The 19,689-nt window shown below is 47.8% G+C and overlaps 1 long non-coding RNA gene across 1 annotated transcript in view; it reads right to left on the reverse strand.

The window, feature by feature from the left end:
* LOC102377497 overlaps positions 1-19,689 on the reverse strand; it is a 43,861-nt gene that overhangs the window by 14,380 nt on the left and 9,792 nt on the right. Inside the window, exon 2 of the long non-coding RNA XR_324107.2 lies at positions 7,726-7,857. This is a non-coding gene — a long non-coding RNA (uncharacterized LOC102377497). The remainder of the gene's footprint in view (positions 1-7,725; positions 7,858-19,689) is intronic.

Raw genomic sequence — 19,689 nt, forward strand, 5'->3', positions numbered from 1 at the left:
CTCTTTCCTGCCTATGCAGGGGGTCGGACTCGATGATCTATTGAGGTCCCTTCTGACCCTAACATCTATGAATCTATGAATCTATGAACCCGTCCACCACTACTCTCTGGGTGCGCCCCATCAGCCAATTTTTTACCCATCCAATTGTGCAGGCATCAATGCCGCAGTCACTTAATTTATTGATGAGGATGGGGTAAGTGACAGTGTCAAAGACCTTCTTAAAGTCTAGAAAGACTACGTCCACAGTGACACCATCATCCAGGAATTTAGTTACTGGAGGGTGGACAGAGCCCCCTTATTGGTCCTCCATATCACTGCCTTAGAGCCAGCAAATCCTATCGAACAGGCATTATGTTCACATATTTAGTTCATTTGCCCATGTAGGTGAGCCCTGAATAACACACTGGTCCTGGCAGAGTCTACCACTGCGCTATGACAATTAGATCCTAATCATCTCTTTGAGTAGTGATTTTATGCCAGCCCACACTGGGTGTCATAAGCTTCCTCATCATAGAGATGATAAAGGACAACAAATAGGACTTTGGAGAACCCACCCCCTGACTTGCTGTGTTCCTATTTAGTTCCTTTCACCAACATTTGAAGAGAAGAGAAGGCTGCTACATGCTGGGCTATGTGTGTCTGTCTAACTGATGAAGAATGAATATGTGTATTTCATCAGGTGTGCATTGAAATGAGACAGGGGTCCACTGGAGAGGTTATTAGCCAGGTCACTAAATATAATTCTGGTAATTTAACAAATTGCTGTTCATTCATCCTACTTAGGGAACATTTTGAAAATGGGCCTTTTGTTTTTCTGTACCCACGCACACAGACAAATCAAAAACTTCATTTCTTCAACTTTTTAAGATTGCTAAGAGATGGCATTTTGTTTCCTTCTCATAACACTTCAACACCCTAAGTACTTAAAAGCAAGTAAACACTATTTAAGGACAATTATAACTTTTGCTCTTCCCATAATATCAACAAACATATTGCTTGTTCTTCTCAGTCTGGGCTGTATTTTATCAGCAAAAAGCTTGGAGAAAAAGGATAAAATGTTCAATAGAAGCTTATCTCTAATTGCTACACATATGCACATACGCAGACACCCATAGACACATGCATGCACATGCAAACACAGATGTTTTGTCTCCACTAGGAGAAAGAACGCTGTTCAGAAGCATACAGGGCAAAATCTTAAGAAACATCAAAGTGACTTAGGAGTGCAAGGCTCCAGATGTAACTTCAGCCCATTTAAGAAAGGGAGGGGGAGCTGCTTGCTCAGGAGCACCCATCAGCTCCTCTAATACAATGGTTCTGTTCCTGTCGCAAAGCTAAATTGCTGTTTTCTACCCAGGATGAACCAAGGTTCACGTTATGATGGTTGTGGCCCACTAGAGAAACATACAGACATAATAGCTATCTTGGAACAGTACAGTTGTATCACTGGAGAATATCCAGCGATGTTACATCCACTCCCTTAGCCTTCATAGCTGTCAGGGACAGTTAGTGCCCTAAGTCAGGTGGGAACCCATGAAAATTTGTGCCACTTAACTAATGCACTTCCAACAGTAAGCATGACTTGATTCTGCAGATACTTATACATTTAACATTCCTCCTGGGAGTAGTTTGACTGATTCCCCTGGGGCTGCCATTGGTGGGAGGGGTAAGTATATGTATGCTTATCAAATTACGGGCAAAACTGCAATTCTCCAAAGTGGTTTCAGTGATGAATATAAGGACTTACTTAGATACCTAAAGAGGAACTGAGCTCGTTAGAAAATCCAGTCCCAAGGGTCAGTGCTGAGCATGGGGTATCTGACTTATTGTGCGCAGAGAAATTCAGCCCTAGTTGTGCATGCTGAACACTAGGAGAACCAGCTGGGTTGTCATCATGGAGCCCTTGGAAATCTGACTAGTCCAAGCTCTGATGCTCTTAAAAACCCTGCCTCTCACATGGACAAACCGGTCATGATTGAAAACAAGTCAACAGGCATGATTTACTTACAGCTTTTCTCATTTACCCACCAGACACCTGCCAACACCAGTCACATGGCTCACAGCCATAAATGTCACCTGTTCTACATTGCCTTCCACATCACCCCCTGTGTCTCTGGAAATCTGTTGACATCCCAGAAATGAAGGCAGTCATCCTGCTTTCCCTTTGTGCCTTGCTAGCAGGCTTCATGCATTTTTTGTTGTTTTTTTTTTTTTATTATTCTGCTGCTGCTGTTAGGATTGCTGTTGATCCCATTTAAAATCATTGATTTACCAAGGAGTCCTCAATAAGTAATTTAGACAGATTTAAGCTGTTATCTCGCAACCGATCACATGGTGCTGGGAAGGGGATGGGAGGAGAGGGAGAGAAGGAGATAAAAATAAAGAGGAGGGCCAAATGAAGCTAGAATTACCCAGGGTGAATCCATATCTCCATCACAGTGAATGGGTCTGATTCCCTCTGACCCCACTAGTAGTAAAGGGGCCTCTGCTCCCTACATTGAATCATAGAAAATTGGGGTTGAAAGGGACCTCAGGAGGTCATCTAGTCCAAACCCCTGCTCAAACCAGGACCATCCGCAACTAGATCATCCCAGACAAGGCTTTGTCTAGTCGGATCTTAAAAACCTCCAAGGATAGAGATTCCACAACCTCTCTGAGTAACCTGTTCCAGTGCTTTACTACCATCCTCATGAAAGAGTTTTTTCATAAGAGCAAACCTAAACTTTCCTTGGTGCAACCAGAGACCATTGCTCCTTGTTCTGTCATCTGTCACCACTGAGAACAGTCTAGCTCCATCTTCTTTGTAACCACTCTTCAGGTAGTTGACGGCTGCTATTAAATCTCCTACCAGCTTTCTCTTCTCCAGACTAAATGGGTGCCTGTAGACTTGCAGGGAGGCTGCTCTGATGATCAGCTGTAATTACTGCACACTGGAGAAGACTCAATTAACTAAGTATACTAGAGTGTGCTAATTAGTGCACTCCACCAGTTTCCGAGTCTCATGTATCAGCGTTCCCACACTTCAAAATGGCAGTGGGGCACTTTACAAAATGGCATCAGGAAAGTTCATCACTTAAGCTTTAGTTAGTGTGGAGACACTGCTCTAATTAAAGTGCCCACAGAGTCTCTTGTATCAGCTTTCAGTTCCCTCAGCCTCTCATCATAAGGCATGTGTCCCAACCCCCTAACCATTTTCATTGCCAAACATAGACCAAGCATTTACATGTACCAAGCATTTACTGACAAGACCTCAGACACAATTTCTAAACCCTGTCCTACTGGCAAGATATCCAATGTCTTTCATGGAGTCACTCCAGATTTACTGAAGTAGCATGAGTCAGATCAGGGTCAGGTTCAGGGACTTTGTAGGCCTCAGAAATTAACCTGAATCACCACAAATGGGGCTGATTTTTTCAGACACTGATGGACACCAGGGCTAGGGACAGACATTCAAAAAGCCTGAGCCTGAATTGATTCAATCTTTGCAGGTTAGTCTAACCTGCCTAGGTTGAACTGGTTTGCAAACTTCACAGACATTCTCTCTGGACTGAGGAAATGTCGGCACATGCCTGCAGTGGCTCAGACTAGAAGCTGGGAGGCGCTAGAGCAGCTGTCCCATCCCTTCCACAGCGCTGAACTGAGGGGGAGGCATGACCAGGCCCCGGCAGGATGCCCTGATTAGGGAAGGGTGTAAACCTCCACCCTGACCTGCACTGTCCCAAGCTTTTCCCTACTCGCTGCTCAAGGGGCAGGAGTGTTGCCAGAGCCCAGCCCCGGGCTAGCACTCTGAGGCAAAGCAGTGTTGTGCAGTGCATGCATGTGTTGCTGATACTGAGCTTTTCAATCTCCCTCTCCCACCTTCTTCACACTGTCTGCAAACCTGACAAGCAAGGGAGCCAGCAGGGGGCTGATAACACAGCATTTATTAGCCCATCAACAAAACAAAAGTTTCTCTCATTAGTTCAAGTTCTTCTTAAACAGCTTTTTCCCAGGAAGGAATAGAGGGACATTACCAGCTAACCTGCTGGCTCCAAAAAGCCCTAAGTGGACACTGTTCTGTCTGCCTGTCCCAGTGAAATTGGAGACAAACACACACACAGACACCTCTCAGCATTAGCTAGCATACCACATGCCTAGGGTCCGCGGGGCTGGGATCAGTGCAGTGGGAGATGGGGCGGGGTGGAGGGGGCAGAATCCCTACTTGAGCAGCAAGCGGGGGTGCAGGGGGAGCCAGGCAGACCCTGCTACTGTGCCTGCAACCTCTGTGGGAGCTCTGGCTAGAGAGCAGAAGGGCGAGGCAAGTCCTGTTCTCTGAAGCAGACACCACAGCCCAGGGCTGCAAAGCATCTGGGATGCTGGGGAACTCTGGTTTCATTGCATAAACTGATTTAAGCCAAATCAGTTAAGTCTAATACTACATTCAACCAAGTTTATTTTAAACCAGTTTCAGCCATTTTGAAACTTGTTTATGTACAATGAACTTATGTTCTGTTACATGTTTAAACCCGTTTCTGATCGCTTAAACTGGTTTATGTGTAATGTCTGTCCCTAGCCCAATAATCAGGACCAGATTCCCAAGGGCTCAGTGCCCATAGTGGGGCCTGGATGTCTAGGAGCTCAGAACCCACAGTTTCCTGCAGGCCTGCCAGCTCCCATTCAGGCCCAAAGAGGTTTCACTCCTCCCCTCTTTCTTCAAATCATTGATTTACCAAGCAGTCCCAGGACTCAAGGGAAATGTTTCTGCCTCTTTGTTCCTTACAAAGGTACAGGCAGTCCTTGACTTACAATGTTTCGAGTTACAATGTTTTGTACTTACAACGTTTATAAATTGACACCGTTTCAACTTTCTGATGTTAGTTTTCACTTCACAACGCTTAATCTGACACCACGCCATGCCAGTGAGCAAGTTCATTGTGTTGCCCGTCTCCCTGGAGAACATCTGTCCAAATTTCCTTGGACACTTTTTTTAAGAAAGCAGACAAGACTCCAGAAAAACCTGCAGCCAAGACTCCTGAGAAGACTCCAACCAAGAGCCCTTCAAAAAGTCCAGCAAAGTCACCTCGAAGAAGTCCTTCCAAATCAATGTGATTGCTATTTACAATATATATACATTAATGTAGCTATATTACTCATCTATAATTGATTGAATACAAAATTCTGGGTTATTTTTGGTGAAAATAGGGTATCGGGCCTTGGTTCAGGAACCAATCCCCTATTTATGACATTGTTTCCTATGGGAAAATCAGTTCCGAGTTACAATATTTCGACTTAAGAGGTGGTTTTCAGGAACCAATTGTGTCCTAAGTCCGAGAATCTGCCTGTATAGATGTCACTATCCAGGTTGGGATGTATTTGAGGACCCCTTGGGGTTGATTTCGTTAATGCCCTCAGGGACGTGTGGCAGTGAAAGAAAGGAAACACCCAAGCTTCATTTAGGAGGGCTAAAACTAAGGGAAACTTCCTCTCAAAGGAAGTGTGGGCCACAGATCCCTAAATAAAGCAATAAAAGCCTATATGCTCTCCCCAAAGACTCTATACTCACAGCCTGAGGCTGGGTGCAAAGTGGCTCCAACTTCTATCTTCCGGCCTCAGAGTTCCCATTGTCAGAAAATGGATGGTGCAAGACAGAGATACCTCAGAATACATCCGTCTTGTCCCCTCTGTGAGGTGATCTCTCCATCCCTGAGCGGCTTCAAATCCCTCACTGGGTGATTTACTGCTTGATTTCAGCCTAGATGAAGTCCAGACTGGGAAAGCTGGCTGCCATGGCCTGCAGCCTCTCACTGTCACCACTTGAATGGAGGGACCACTCAGATGGCTGCTCTACCTTGCTAGCCCCTCTTTTCGGCCTCTTCCAGTGCCTCCCAGATGTCTTAGCTGATAGTGGGGATACAAAGACAAGGGGAAAGCATGGCACAACTTGTAAGCCAAAAAGTGCTCCCAAAATAGGTGACCAAGACCTGTGCAGAAATTGCACTGGGCCTGAGAGAAATTTCCTTCCAGCCACTGTCAGGGCCAGCTGTCACCCCCCACCCCCCTCACTCCTGGCTCAGCAGAGCCAAAGCAGGCTTCTCCAGTAGCACAAATTACCCTGTGTTAGCAGCCTCCAAGAGAAGCCACTAGACAACCTTCTCTGAGAGGCAATTTATCCCATGACTGCAGGGTTTTGATATGTCAGCATCATATGCTGCCTTCTACTGGGGCAGGACAGGGGCAGAAGGGCCCCTGATGTGATACAGCACAGCAGAGCCCTTGTTCTTATCTGCCTGTGACTGTGTTGTTGGTTCCCAGGGCAACTCTGAAACTCAGGCACTGGAAACATTCCACCAGCACCATCTTTGCAGGCTGTGAAGTGTGCATTAGGCTCATTATGTTCACTTGTTTGCATAACTTTCCCACTCTGCTTGTTTTATTAACATACATGGGTGATTTCTCCTAGGCATGGATCTGTCTGGATGCAGATCACTCTATGACAAACTGGACTCGTCTCTGAGACAGCAATTACCAAGCCTCCGCTATTCCACAAATGAGCACTGGCTCAGAATACCTCACCTAGGATGCTGCTTTGGCCCACTGACCTTTCCTAGGGGTAGGGGAGGGGAGCATTACTGACCAATTCACTGGTCTCACACTCCAGAGAGGTGTGATCTGCACAGGTTTTGAAATATGGTGCTGTGGGCTCTGATCAGTACTGGCACAGGCATCCAGCCAGTTTGATTCTACACTCACAGAGCACTCCCTGCCTGTCCCCAGCAAAACAGTCTCAGTGCACTTTAGATTAAGTTCCTACTACCTGAACATATAGCTCCAGTCCCTAGGGCTGCAAACTAAGTCCATTTAGGGGCATTTCCCCAGTTAATTGCTTCCAGCCTACCTCCTAGTGAACCTACTTCTATGTATAGCTGCATACAACTCCATTCCACTTCCCCAGCAAGTCAGGTAGCACTGTACATCCATGGGCCTCCAAGCTGCTCACCTACATGGGAATGAGCTTTAGTTCTTTCTGTTTCACAGATGGGGAAACTAAGGCACAGAACAGGACAGGATGACCTTTTTTGATAGGGAGTGCTGATTTTGCACGCCTTCCTGTTGGGGTACTCTGCCACCCAAATGTACAGCAGTTGCAGGAACTCATCCTTCCTGAGCATCAGGACCCCAGCTAGGGTCTCACGACAAGTACTAAAAAAGAGACACAACCAAATACAGTGGCCACTTGTGGAATCATTGGCCTAAGTGACTTACCCAGTATCCCACAGGGCATCAAAGGCCTGGTCAAGAACAGATTCTGGATTCCTAATCCAGGGATGGAACCTCAACTAGGGATCCATCTGCTGGTAGGGTTGCCAACTCTGAATCTATTCCAGGAAGTTTCATCATATGGTGTAATGACATTAATGACTAATCTACTGTACTCTAAAACTCACTCACTATGGAGCCATCATTTTGCCTTCGGTGGATACAAGGAGCATCATATGAATCATAATTTCACATTTTAAGCATATTGCCTAAATAAGCAATGCTGAAAAATCTCAAATTATAACATGAATTTTATTTTTTAAAAAGTGATATCTGATTAGGGATACTTTGCTTGTAAACACACATTTAAATGTTTGTGTGCATTATTTAAAAATACAGAAATTAAATAACATTCTAATACCATTATAACATGACAGATACAGCAAAAACTCATGAATTAAACTTAAAATCAACTCTTATTGTATTTACCTTATAGAAGTCCCTCATCATCAGTCATTTCCGGGTTGTTGTTTTTTTGAAAGTGTGAGGCAGTTGCAGTATAGCATAATTAGTAGACTAAAGAGACAATGTTAACGTGCCTACAACACAACACCGACGTGCCTGTGAGAGAGAACATGAACGTGCCTGTGATATACAACTCGAATGTGCCCGTGTGAATTCCATATATCATTACATATGGTACATAGACGTTACATCAGGAAGGCAAATGCACATTACTATCACATTGTAAAAGCCCACTGGACTACTGTATAAATCAGATTCAACATTTAAAATTTATTTCAATGAATGCCCTATCATTTATCTCCATGTGACTCTCAGCAGTCTCCTGGAGATTTATATCTAATTCCTAGAGACTCCCAGGCAATCCTGGAGGGTTGGCAACCCTGCCTGCTGGCTTGACCTGCTGTCCCGGGAGGTCTACTGCTTACCTGGAGCCTGGATCTGAGATGTCATGGAAGGATTACCACCACTTGTCCAGCCCTCTGACCACTACCCCATGCTGCTTATCCATGTGGGCACCAATAATACTGCCAGGGGTGACCCTGAGCATATCAAGAGTGACTACAAGGCCTTAGGTGCAAGGGTGAAAGAAACAGGGGAACAGGTGGTGTTCTCCTCAATCTTTTTGTTCAAGGGGAAAGGGCCCTAGCAGGAGTGGACACATCCTGCATATCAATGCATGGCTTCACAGGTCGTGTTGCTAACAGGGATTCGGCTTCTTTGACCATGAGCTGTTGTTCCAAGAAAAAGGATTGCTAGGAAGAGATGGGTTCCACCTGATGAAGAGAAGGAAGAGCACCTTTGCAGACAGGCTCACTAACCTAGTGTGGAGGACTTTAAACTAGGTTTGCCAAAGATGGAGACCAAAGCCCTGAGGTAAGTGAGGAAGCAGAAGACCTGGAGGAAATGCAAGGAAGAGGGGGCAACAGAGAAGACCTCCTCATTGTTCCTGACAAAGTAGGGAAATCAGCTAGTTATCTCAAGTGTCTGCACACAAACAAATGGAGCCTGGGAAACAAGCACGAAGAACACAATCATGGAAGTCCTCACACAATCATGGAACTATGATGTGATCTGAATAACAGAGACTAGGTGGGAGCTCGCATGACTGGAGCATGGTCATAGATGGGTACAAACTGTTCAGGAAGGACAGGCAGGGGAGAAGAGGAGGAGGTGTTATGTATTATGTAAAAGAGCTGTATGACTGCTCAGAGCTCCAGTATGAAACTGGAGATAGGCCTGGCAAAAATCTCTGGATTAAGGTTACAGGGGAGAGCAACAAGAGTGATGTCGTGGTGGGGGTCTGCTATAGACCACCCGACCAGGAGGATGAGGTGGATGAGGCTTTCTTCAGACAACTAGTGGAAGTTTCCAGATCATTGGCCCTGGTTCTCTGGGGGACTTCAATCATCCTGACATCTGCTGGGAGGGAAGTACAGCAGTGTGCAGGCAATCCAGGAAGTTTTTGGAGAGTGTTGGGCACAACTTCCCGGTGCAAGTGCTGGAGAGTTACTAGGGGCTGTGCTCTTCTTGACCTGCTGCTCACAAACTGGGAAGAATTGGCGGGGAATGTAGAAGTGGATGGCAACTTGGGCAGCAGCAACCATGAGATGATTGAGTTCAGGATCCTGAGGAGAGGAAGGAAGGAGAGCAGCAGAGTAAGGACTCTGGGCTTCAGAAAAGCAGACTTTGACTCTCTCAGGGAACTGATGGGCAGGATCCCCTGGGAAACCAGTCTGAGGGGGAAAGGAGTCCAGGAGACCTGGCTGTATTTTAAAGAAAGCTTACTGAGAGTGCAGGAGCAAACCATCCCGAGGTGCAGGAAGAACAGGAAATATGGCAGGTGACCAGCTTAGCTTAGCAGGGAACTCGTTCCGTGATCTTAAACAGAAAAAGGAAGCTTACAAGAAGTGGAAGCTTGGACAGTCGACTAGGGAGGAGTATAAGCATTGCTCGGGTATGCAGGGCCATCAGAAAGGCCAAAGTGCAACTGCAGTTACAGCTAACAAGGGACATGAAAGGTAACAAGAAGGTTTCTATAAGTATGTTAGCAACAAGAGGAAAATCAGGGACAGTATGGGTCCTTTACTGAATCGGGAAGACAATCTAGCAACAGATGATGATGAAAAGGCTGAAGTACTCGATGACTTTTTTACCTCGGTCTTTACAGGCAAGGTCAGCTCCCAGACTACCGCGCTGGGCAGTACGGCTGTGCGAGGCTTCGGACAGAGCTTCGGATCTAGAGAAGCTTGGGATGCTTCGTGGTGCGAAGCAGCACATCCGGGGTGAAGTGCTGCCTTGTTCGGCATCCCAAAGTGCCTCGGAGCCGCCTTGGAGATCCGGCCATAGGGTATAATGGGGAAACAATAAAATATCTATAACTTTGTTGTTTTTTGTCCAATTTGGATGAAATTTTCAGGGATGGTAGACTCTGTAGAGAGCATGAAGACTTCCAAGTTATAAAAAGATTGGTGAAGGGATTTGAAAGCAAAAGTCACGTCACGTCTAGGTGTTATAACATAGCAGGGTGAAAACTGCAGGGCTGGTAGGTCTTACTAAGGCCACGAAGTCTGACAAGTTTCAAGAAGATTGGTGCAGGAATTTTGTGGCAACTGTACCCCAAAATATTGAAAGCAAAACTCCTGTCACATCTAAGTGTTACAACACAGGGAGATCAAAACTGCAGGGATGGTAGGTCGTACTGAGGCCACAAAGTGTGCCAAGTTTCAAGAAGATCGGTGCAGAGGTTTGGGGGGAACTGCCCCTCAAGCTGCAGACAAGCAAAGCTCATGCCATGGGTTCTCGTTGGACTGACTGTGTCTGCCTTGGGGCGGGAGGGGAGACAGTGCTGCAGGCCTGGCTGCTAAGCTGCTGTGTTCCCAGTTACCAATCAATCAATCATGGGACCAGGGACCAGGGACTCGGGGACCAGCTCAGTACACAGGACCTACCTACTACATAACTACTTAGCCTGGTTTTGTAGGTGCTAATTAATGCTCGTTAAGGAGAGGAAAGAATCAATACACTCAACTGCCCCAAGACAGACAGTCTTGGCACGAGTGTTGCCTGTCAGCAGCTAGGGGTGCAGGGCCCCAGAACCCCCCTGCACTGATCTCCTCAACAGCTGGCCGGCGTCATGGCCTCAGCAGGGGCCACCATCCCTGCAGCTGTCACCCCGCTGCGCCTTAACACACGCAGTGTCACCCATGGCACGAGTTTTGCTTGTCCACAGCTTGAGGGGCAGTTTCCCCCAAACCCCTGCACTGATCTCCTTGAAACTTGGCAGGCTCTGTGGCCTCAGTAAGAGCTACCAGCCCTGCCGTTTTGACCCCCCCACCCCGGTGTTGTAACACACAGCTGTGACATGAGTTTGGCTTTCAAGAATTTGGGGTACAGTTCCCTCCAAACCCCTGCACCAATCTTCTTGAAGCTTGGCAGGGGTCATGCTCTCAGCAGAGGCTACCATCTCTGCAAGTGTCATCCAAATAGGACAAAAAGCAACAAAGTTATAGATATTTCATTGATTCCCCATTATACCCTATGGCTGGATCTCCAAGGCGGCTCCAAAGCTTCGGAGCCACTTTGGCTGGGTCGAGGCAGAAACCCAGTCTGGAGCTCCGGATTGGATTGTGGCCAAATATAGTGCTGCCCATCTTTAAGAAAGGGAAGAAGGAGGATCCGGGGAACCACAGACCAATCGTCCTTAGCTCAGTCCCTGGAAAAATCATGGAGCAGGTTTTCAAGATATCTATTTCTAAGCACTTGGAGGAGAACAAAGTCATCAGGAACAGTCAGCAGAAACAATCCCCGCAAGGTGCAGGGCCCAAGGCAAAGCAGCCTGTGTGAGGCCCCCCTCCTTGTTGCACGGCACACTTATGCTGGGGAGTGAAAGTCCTGGCACACCGGATGTGGTGGGATGGATGGCGGTCAGAACTTCCGGCTGGAACAGGCAAAGACGCATGCAACCTGCCGGGCGGCAGGGTAGGCCAAACTTTGAACATGGCAGCCGTGGTCTCTCCACCTAGCTCCACGGGGCCCCGCAAAGTGCACGGCCTGGGGCAATTGCCCCGATTTCCACCCTCACACCCCCTCCTAGGGATGGCCTTGACAGTCAACATAGATTCACCAAGGGCAAGTTACGCTTGAAAAGCCTGATTGCCTTCTATGTTGAGGTAACTGGTTCTGTGGATGTGGGGAAAGTAGTGGACATGATATACCTTGATTTTAGCAAGGTTTTTGATAACGGTCTGCCACACCATTCTTGCAAGCAAGTTGAGGAAGTATGGGTGGGATGAATGGATTATAAATTGGATTGCTGGCTGGATTTTCGGGCACAACAGGTAGTGATCAATGGCTCGTGGTCTAGTTGGCAGCTGGTATCAAGTGGAGTGCTCCAGGGGTTGGTCCTGGGGCCAGGTTTGTTCAATATCTTTATTAATGGAAGATTGAAATGGAGTGCACCCTCAGCAAGTTTGTGGATTACTCAAGGTTGGGGGATGTAGTAGATATGTTGGAGGTTAGGGCTAGGATTCAGTGTGATCTAGACACATTGGAGGATTGTATATGAGTCAACACCGTGCCTTTTTGCAAAGAAGGCTAACAGCTTACTGGGCTGTATTAAGAGAAGTATTGCTAGCAGATCAAGGGAAGTAATTATTTCCCTCTATTCTGCACTGGTGAGATCTCATCTGGAGTACTGTGTCCAGTTTTGGGTTCCCCACTATAGAAAGGATGTGGACAAGTTGGAGAGAAAAATGGTTTAAGAGCTGGGGCACATGTCTTACGAGGAACGGCTGAGGGAACTGGGTTTATTTAGTTTGGAGAAGGGAAGACTGAGGGGGATTTTATAGCAACCATGAACTCCCTGAAGTGGGGTTCGAATGAGGATGGAGCTGGACTGTTTTCGGTGGTGGCAGGTGACAGAACAAGGAGCAACAATCTCAAGCTGCAGCAAGGGAGGTTTAGGTTGGATATTAGGAAAAACTTTCTCACTCAGAGGGTGGTGAACCACTGGAATGGGTTTCCTGGAGAGGTGGTGGAATCTCCATCTTTGGAGGTTTTTAAGGCCCAGCTCGACAAAGCCTTTGCTGGAATGATCTAGTTGGGGATGGTCCTGCTTTGAGCAGGTGGTTGGACTCCTGAGGTCCCTTCCAACCATAATTTTATATGATTCTATGGCTTTAGATCAGTGTAGCTTCACTGAAGATCCAGTGGGAACTCTGGGTGCTCAGTTCTGTTCAGAATCAGGCCCTGTGTTAGCAATTTTGTAAGCGATTGTGAGTTGTAAGAAAGTATTATTATTATATTCTGGCTGCACCAAAAGCAGGATCCCCCATGCTGAATGCCGTGAAGACACGGTAACCATCATATTGGCCAATGTCTGGATTTGGCCTGCAGGTTTCTGGAGCCAGGCTCACATCCTGTGTGAACTGGACCCAGGGAAGGGCATGTAACACCCTGCTGGGATAACTCTGCATCTCACCACCAGATTGAAGATCATACCATTTATTTTAAATTGATTAGGTACAGAGGAAAGAGAACTGAACCACCAGGAGCTGCCCACAAACAAGAGCAGTGGCAGACCTGGGGCTACAACTTAGGTCTCCCAGATCCTAATTCAGTGCCTGATCTGCTGGGTGACACTGGCTCCATAAAGTCTCAACTGCATTCTCCTTGGACTTCTCCAGCAGCTCCAGGCTGAGACTGAGGAGGGGTTGAGGTTTGCTTTCAAAGGTCTCCCCCCAGCCCTTGCACAGTTCCTCTTAGCCTCAGGTGATATCTCCAATGCTGTGAGTATCAGTTCCCTTTGGAGCGCTGCTGGTCTGTCCTGTCAGAGCTAATGCTTAACCACAGCTCCTGCCACTGTAATGAGAGAAGTGCTGCCTCCCTGCTCTAATGGGCCTTTGTCAGTGGCATGTACCATGTGCTCCTGTATGGTGTCTAATTTCATTTCAAAAGAGTGGAGCTGTAAGGGTAAATAGCAAGCCAGGGTTTCCACAGCAGCTCAACTGATCCTCTGCCTTTGCTGGCTCAGAGAAGCAAACAGAGTCCCCATGCTGCAGATTTGTTCAGGAAATCAGCAGTTAAGCAGCCTCGCACATTGGGTAAGAGACCTAAAGGTGCTTGTACAAATGACAGGGGTTTAGTTCTCCCTAAATTGAAATGGTGGGTTTTTAATTGGTGGGTTTTTAATTGTGTCAATTAAAAACACACCATTTCAATTTAGGGACTTCCATCACATCACAGAGACCTGCCCCCCCGGCCCATAGGCAGGCTCTACCAGCAAAAAAAAAAAGTGGTGATGGGCCCAATCCTTTTCTCCTGCTCGGAGCCTACCCACCTCTCCTGCAGCCAAGGGGTGGGGAGGGGGGAAGGAGGGAGCTGGTGATGGGCCCTGAGCAGCTCTGGAAAAAGAAAGGATAAGGCCCCTCATCGCTTTTTTTTTTTTCCTCCTGGAGCCAGCCCACATCTCCCACAGCCAGGGGATGAACTGCCAGCAGGCCAAGTGGTCCCTGAGCTGTGGAGGGCCTCGGTCCTTCCCTCCACAGTGGCAGCAACCCCCGGGACCACTCAGACGGGCTGTTAGTGGGCGGGTGCTGCCCAGGGGCCACCACCGTTGGAGGGGAAAGAACTTGTTCCCCACCCCCCGTGAAGCTCAGGGCCCACCGGCAGCTCACCCCCTGGCTGCAGGAGATGCAGGCAGGCTCCAAGAGAGAGAGAAAAAAAAAGATCAGGCCCCTTGCCTTTTTTTTTTCTTTTTTTCTCAGTGGAGCCTGCCCATGTGAGCTGCCAGTGGGTCACACAGCCCCTGAGCTGTGCAGGGCCCAGTACTTCCCTTCGTGTTGGCAGCACCCCGTGGGACCACCCAGGCAGGGTGCTAGCGGGTGCATGCCACCTGGGCAGCACTGCCACCATGGAGGGCCAGAGTCCCCCACAGCTCAGGGGCCTCTTGTCCTGCTGGCAGCTTGCCCCCCTCAGCTGCAGGAGAGGTAGGTAGGCTTCAGTGTCCCATGCACCATCCCCGCTGCCTTCTTGCTGCCTAGGACTGCCTAGGAATGGGCTGGCTTGCCCCTGGGGCAGTGCAGCAAGGCAGCAGGGGGGCATCTGGGTGTGGGAAAAGGCAGCAGAAACGGTGCACTGCCAAGCCCGACCCTCCCCGAGCATGTCTGGGCTTCCAGTGCCCTGTGCACCATTGCACCTTGTTATGTAGCAAACTAAAATACATCAGATGGGTATTACCTTGCTACCTACCAAGGTCATTTAAAGTGAAATACATTGCCGCACATGTACACTGTGATGAAATTAAAGCAAAATATGCCACCATAGGTGTAAACAGTGCATTAAAGTAGTGCATTAAAACAGTGCAAAAGGGCAATTAAGCCGCTTTAATGCGCAATTTTGTCGTGTGTATAAACCCCCTAAGACATGTCTGAAGATGGAGTGCATATTGTGTTGTCCTTGGGCTGAGGGTGGTTGTAGGTCTGCTTGGCTGCTATGGCTCTTTTTGGGGGTCCAAGAGAAAAGTCTTGCTCTTGGGTTCACTCACTACAGAGTTGAAGGCCCCTGCTGAAGGCTGTCCCCAGTCTACTCCATATGGGTATCTGGCCATTTGACTGGAGAGCCAAAGGCTTCTAGATGTGGCATCCATCCCATCAACCCCTTGCATGCTATTAGCTACAAAAAATCATGTGCCATGGTCTCTTTGTTGTGTCATGTTAAAGGCATGGTCTGTTTGCTCTAGTGGTGCTTTATAACTCATGTGGGCATCAGTCCTGACACGATAGCAGACCCAGGACATCATGCAATCCAGGAGACATCCATGAGAAGTCCCTGGATCTACCCAGTACATCAGACAGCCCCTGAATCAACACAAAGGCTAGAAACACACCTAGTCACAATCCAGAGCTGTTACAATTCATCGTGGTGCTTTAAAACTCCCTTGTCTCTTCCCTCCTCTCTTCCTGAGGTGAAATCTCCCACCAAGATGACATTACAACAAAATCTACCTACACAATTAAAGGGGAACCATGCTGCTGACAGCAGGAATGTACTGTCATAAAACTTTATAGATGCTGTATTTATTGGTGAGCTCTTAAAGAAAGAGGAGAGTGTTAGGAGAGAAGATGTTGGCAGAGGAGTACAACGGGAAGCTATTAAAACCATTCACTGAAACAAGATACAGCTCCACATACATGACAGAGATATCTGCCACTCGCTTAGAGCCCAGGCTGGCAAAGCACCTGCCTGAAGTCAGTGGAATTACTCACATGCTTAAGCATTCTGCTAACTGAGAGTCTATAAAAGCACTTAGGCATGTGCTTAGTTTTTTATTGAATTGACCATGAGTTTACTTTTCACATGTGAATCAAGAATCCAGAGCCACCAAACCTGTGCCCAAGTTGCAACAGAGTCTGTCGATCCCAGGTAGGCCTCATCAGCCATCTTTGGACCCACAGATAAAGTAGCTATGGAAGACAATCATCCTCAACAGCAAGGGACTGCTGATGACTTTTCACAATATTTAAATATTGGAAATTGATATTAGATTTTGTTTTAGCTAACAAAAAGATCATTTTTTTTATCTGCATTGGGCTCCCTCTATACCAGTAGATACCATGCTGGAGATGTGATGCATTTCAGGCAGCAGTTGGTCACATATTTTGGTCATGCCCTATTATTCAGACCGCAGTTGGAGTACTGCGTGCAATTCTGGGCGCCACACTTCAAGAGGGATGCGGATAACCTGGAGAGAGTCCAGAGAAGGGCCACTCATATGGTTAAGGGCTTGCAAGCCAAGCCCTATGAGGAGAGACTAGAGAACCTGGACCTTTTCAGCCTCTGCAAGAGAAGGTTGAGAGGCGACCTTGTGGCTGCCTATAAGTTCATCACGGGGGCACAGAAAAGAATTGGTGAGTATTTATTCACCAAGGCGCCCCCGGGGGTTACAAGAAATAATGGCCACAAGCTAGCAGAGAGCAGATTTAGATTGGACATTAGGAAGAACTTATTCACAGTTTGAGTGGCCAAGGTCTGGAACGGGCTCCCGAGGGAGGTGGTGCTCTCCCCTACCCTGGGGGTCTTCAAGAGGAGGTTAGATAGGCATCTAGCTGGGGTCATCTAGACCCAGCAGTCTTTCCTGCCTATGCAGGGGGTCGGACTCGATGATCTATTGAGGTCCCTTCCGACCCTAACATCTATGAATCTATGAATCTATGAATCAATTCTTTTGGAAAGAAATTATAACTAGAGTTCACATGGTTCTGAACACAGCCCTCATACCTTTAGCAAATATGCTAAATACCTTTAGCTGGGTGACAGCGACCACGAGCTGATCACCTTCACCATCCGCCATAAAGCTGGCAAGTCAATCAGCAACACGAAAGTCCTTGACTTCAGGAAAGCCGACCTTGACAAGCTCAGGAGGCTTGTAAGTGAGGCCCTAAGGGACCATGACTCCAGAGGGATGGGAGTTCATCCCTCTGGAGGAAGAGTGGGGAAGAGTGGGGAAGAGTGGTTGCTCCTCAAGGGAGCAATCCTCAATGCACAAGCTAATGTTATTCCATCTCAGAGGAAAGGCAGCAAGAGGGCACAACAGCCCCCCTGGCTCTCCAGGGATCTAGCAGACCTCCTGAGGCTAAAAAGAAAGGCCTACAAAGGATGAAGGATGGGATTCACCACCAAACAGGAATATTCTGCACTGGTCCAGTCCTGCAGGGAGCAAACCAGGAAAGCCAAGGCTGCAACTGAACTCCAAATAGCTTCGAGCAGCAAGGACAATAAAAAGTCCTTTTTCAGATATGTGGGGAGCCACATATCAATTGTCCAGATGGGACAATTGATGCCCAGGAAACAGCCTACCTATTAAATGCGTACTTTGCATCAGTCTTTCATCAGTCCCATGGGACACCCATGCCCACTACGGGACAGGGAGGTCCGGGTGAGGGAGATCTCCTGCCCTCCATCAATGCTGACCTTGTGAAGGAACACCTTGAGAGGCTGGATACCTTCAAGTCAGCTGGCCCTGACAGTTTAACTCCAGGGTACTCAAGGAGCTGGCGAGCATCATAGCCCAGCCTCTGGCACGGATCTTTGAAAACTCCTGGCACTCTGGTGAAGTGCCCAAAGACCGGAAGAAGGCCAATGTGGTGCCTATCTTCAAGAAAGGGAGGAAAGTGGATCTGGCTAACCATAGGCCCATGAGCCTGACCTCTATCCCAGGGAAGATCTTAGGATGTTGGCATCAGCCAGTCCATTAAGGATGGCCTCTTTAATAAACTTTTCTGAGGGATAGCCAGCACGGGTTTGTTGCAGGTAGGTCTAGCTTGACCAATCTCATTTCCTTCTGCAGCCAGGTGACCTATCACCTGGACAAGGAGAAGAGATTAATGTCATATATCTTGACTTCAAAAAAGCCTTCAGTCTGCTATCCCATGATCACTTCTTGGCGAAACTGGCCAATTGTGGCCTTGGGTCCACCATGATCCACTGGCTGGGAAATTGGCTCTGTGGTCGTACCCAGAGGGTGGTGGTTGATGGAAGTCAATCGTCCTGGTGCCCTGTGACCAGTGGGGTCCCCCAAGGCTCTGTCCTTGGACCCATATTGTTCAACATCTTCATTAATGATGTGGACATTGGAGTCAGAAGTGGACTGGCCAAGTTCTCTGATGACACCACACTTTGGGGCAAAGCATCCACACCTGAAGACAGGAGTGCGATCCAGGCTGACTTGGACAGGCTTAGCAAATGGACGGATGAGAACCTGATGGTGTTTAACACTGAAAAATGCAAAGTTCTCCCACTTGGGAGGAAAAACCCACAGCATCCATATAGGCTCGGCAATGCTTCGCTGGCTAGCACTACGGAAGAAAGAGACTTGGGGGTCATCCTTGACCACAAGATGAACATGAGCCTGCAATGCGATGCTGCGGGTAGTAAAGTGACCAAAATGCTGGCTTGCATCCATAAATGCTTCTCAAGCAAATCCCGGGACGTCATTCTCCCCTTGCACTCGGCCTTGGTGAGGCCGCAGCTGGAGTACTATGTCCAGTTTTGGGCCCCACAATTCAAAAAGGATGTGGAGAAGCTTGAGAGAGTCCAGAGAAGAGCCATGCACATGATCAGAGGTCAGGAAAACAGACCTTACAATGACAGGCTGAGAGCCATGGGGCTCTTTAGTCTGGAAAAACTGCATGCTCAGGGGTGATCTGATGGCCACCTACAAGTTTATCAGGGGTGACCACCAGTATCTGGGGGAACATTTGTTCACCAGAGCTCCTCTAGGGATGATGAGGTTGAATGGTTATAAACTACTGCAAGACCATTTCACGCTGGACATAAGGAAGAATTTCTTTACTGTTGGAGCCCCCAAGGTCTGCACTAGCCTGCCATTGGAGGTGGTTTAAGCACCTACATTGAGCACATTCAAGAAAAAATCGGATACTTATCTTGCTGGGATCCTATGAACCCAGCTGACTTCCTGCCTTCAGGCGGGGGGCTGGACTCGATGATCTTCCGAGGTCCCTTCCAGCTTTAATGTCTATGAAATCTATGAAATATGTTCTTGGGCATATCCCTAAGAAATTCAAACTGACCCCTTCCCAAATTGCACTCATACAGGAGACCTTATTTGTTGCATGCAAGATTATATTGCTGCATTGGAAAATTAGGGCATCTCCAAAGGTTGAAATCTGGTACAATGAGATGACACAGCTGGCGTCCATGGAGACAGTCATGTGTAGCAGGCTTAACTGCTTTGAAAACTTTATAGATTCATAGATGCTAGGGTCAGAAGGGACCTCAACAGATCATCAAATCCGACCCCCTGCATAGGCAGGAAAGAGTGCTGGGTTCAGATGACCCCAGCTAGATGCTTATCTAACCTCGTCTTGAAGAACCCAGGGTAGGGGAGAGCACCACCTCCCTTGGGAGCCC

The sequence above is a fragment of the Alligator sinensis genome, unplaced genomic scaffold, assembly GCF_000455745.1.
Source record: "Alligator sinensis unplaced genomic scaffold, ASM45574v1 scaffold561_1, whole genome shotgun sequence".
NCBI classification, from domain to species: domain Eukaryota; kingdom Metazoa; phylum Chordata; order Crocodylia; family Alligatoridae; genus Alligator; species Alligator sinensis.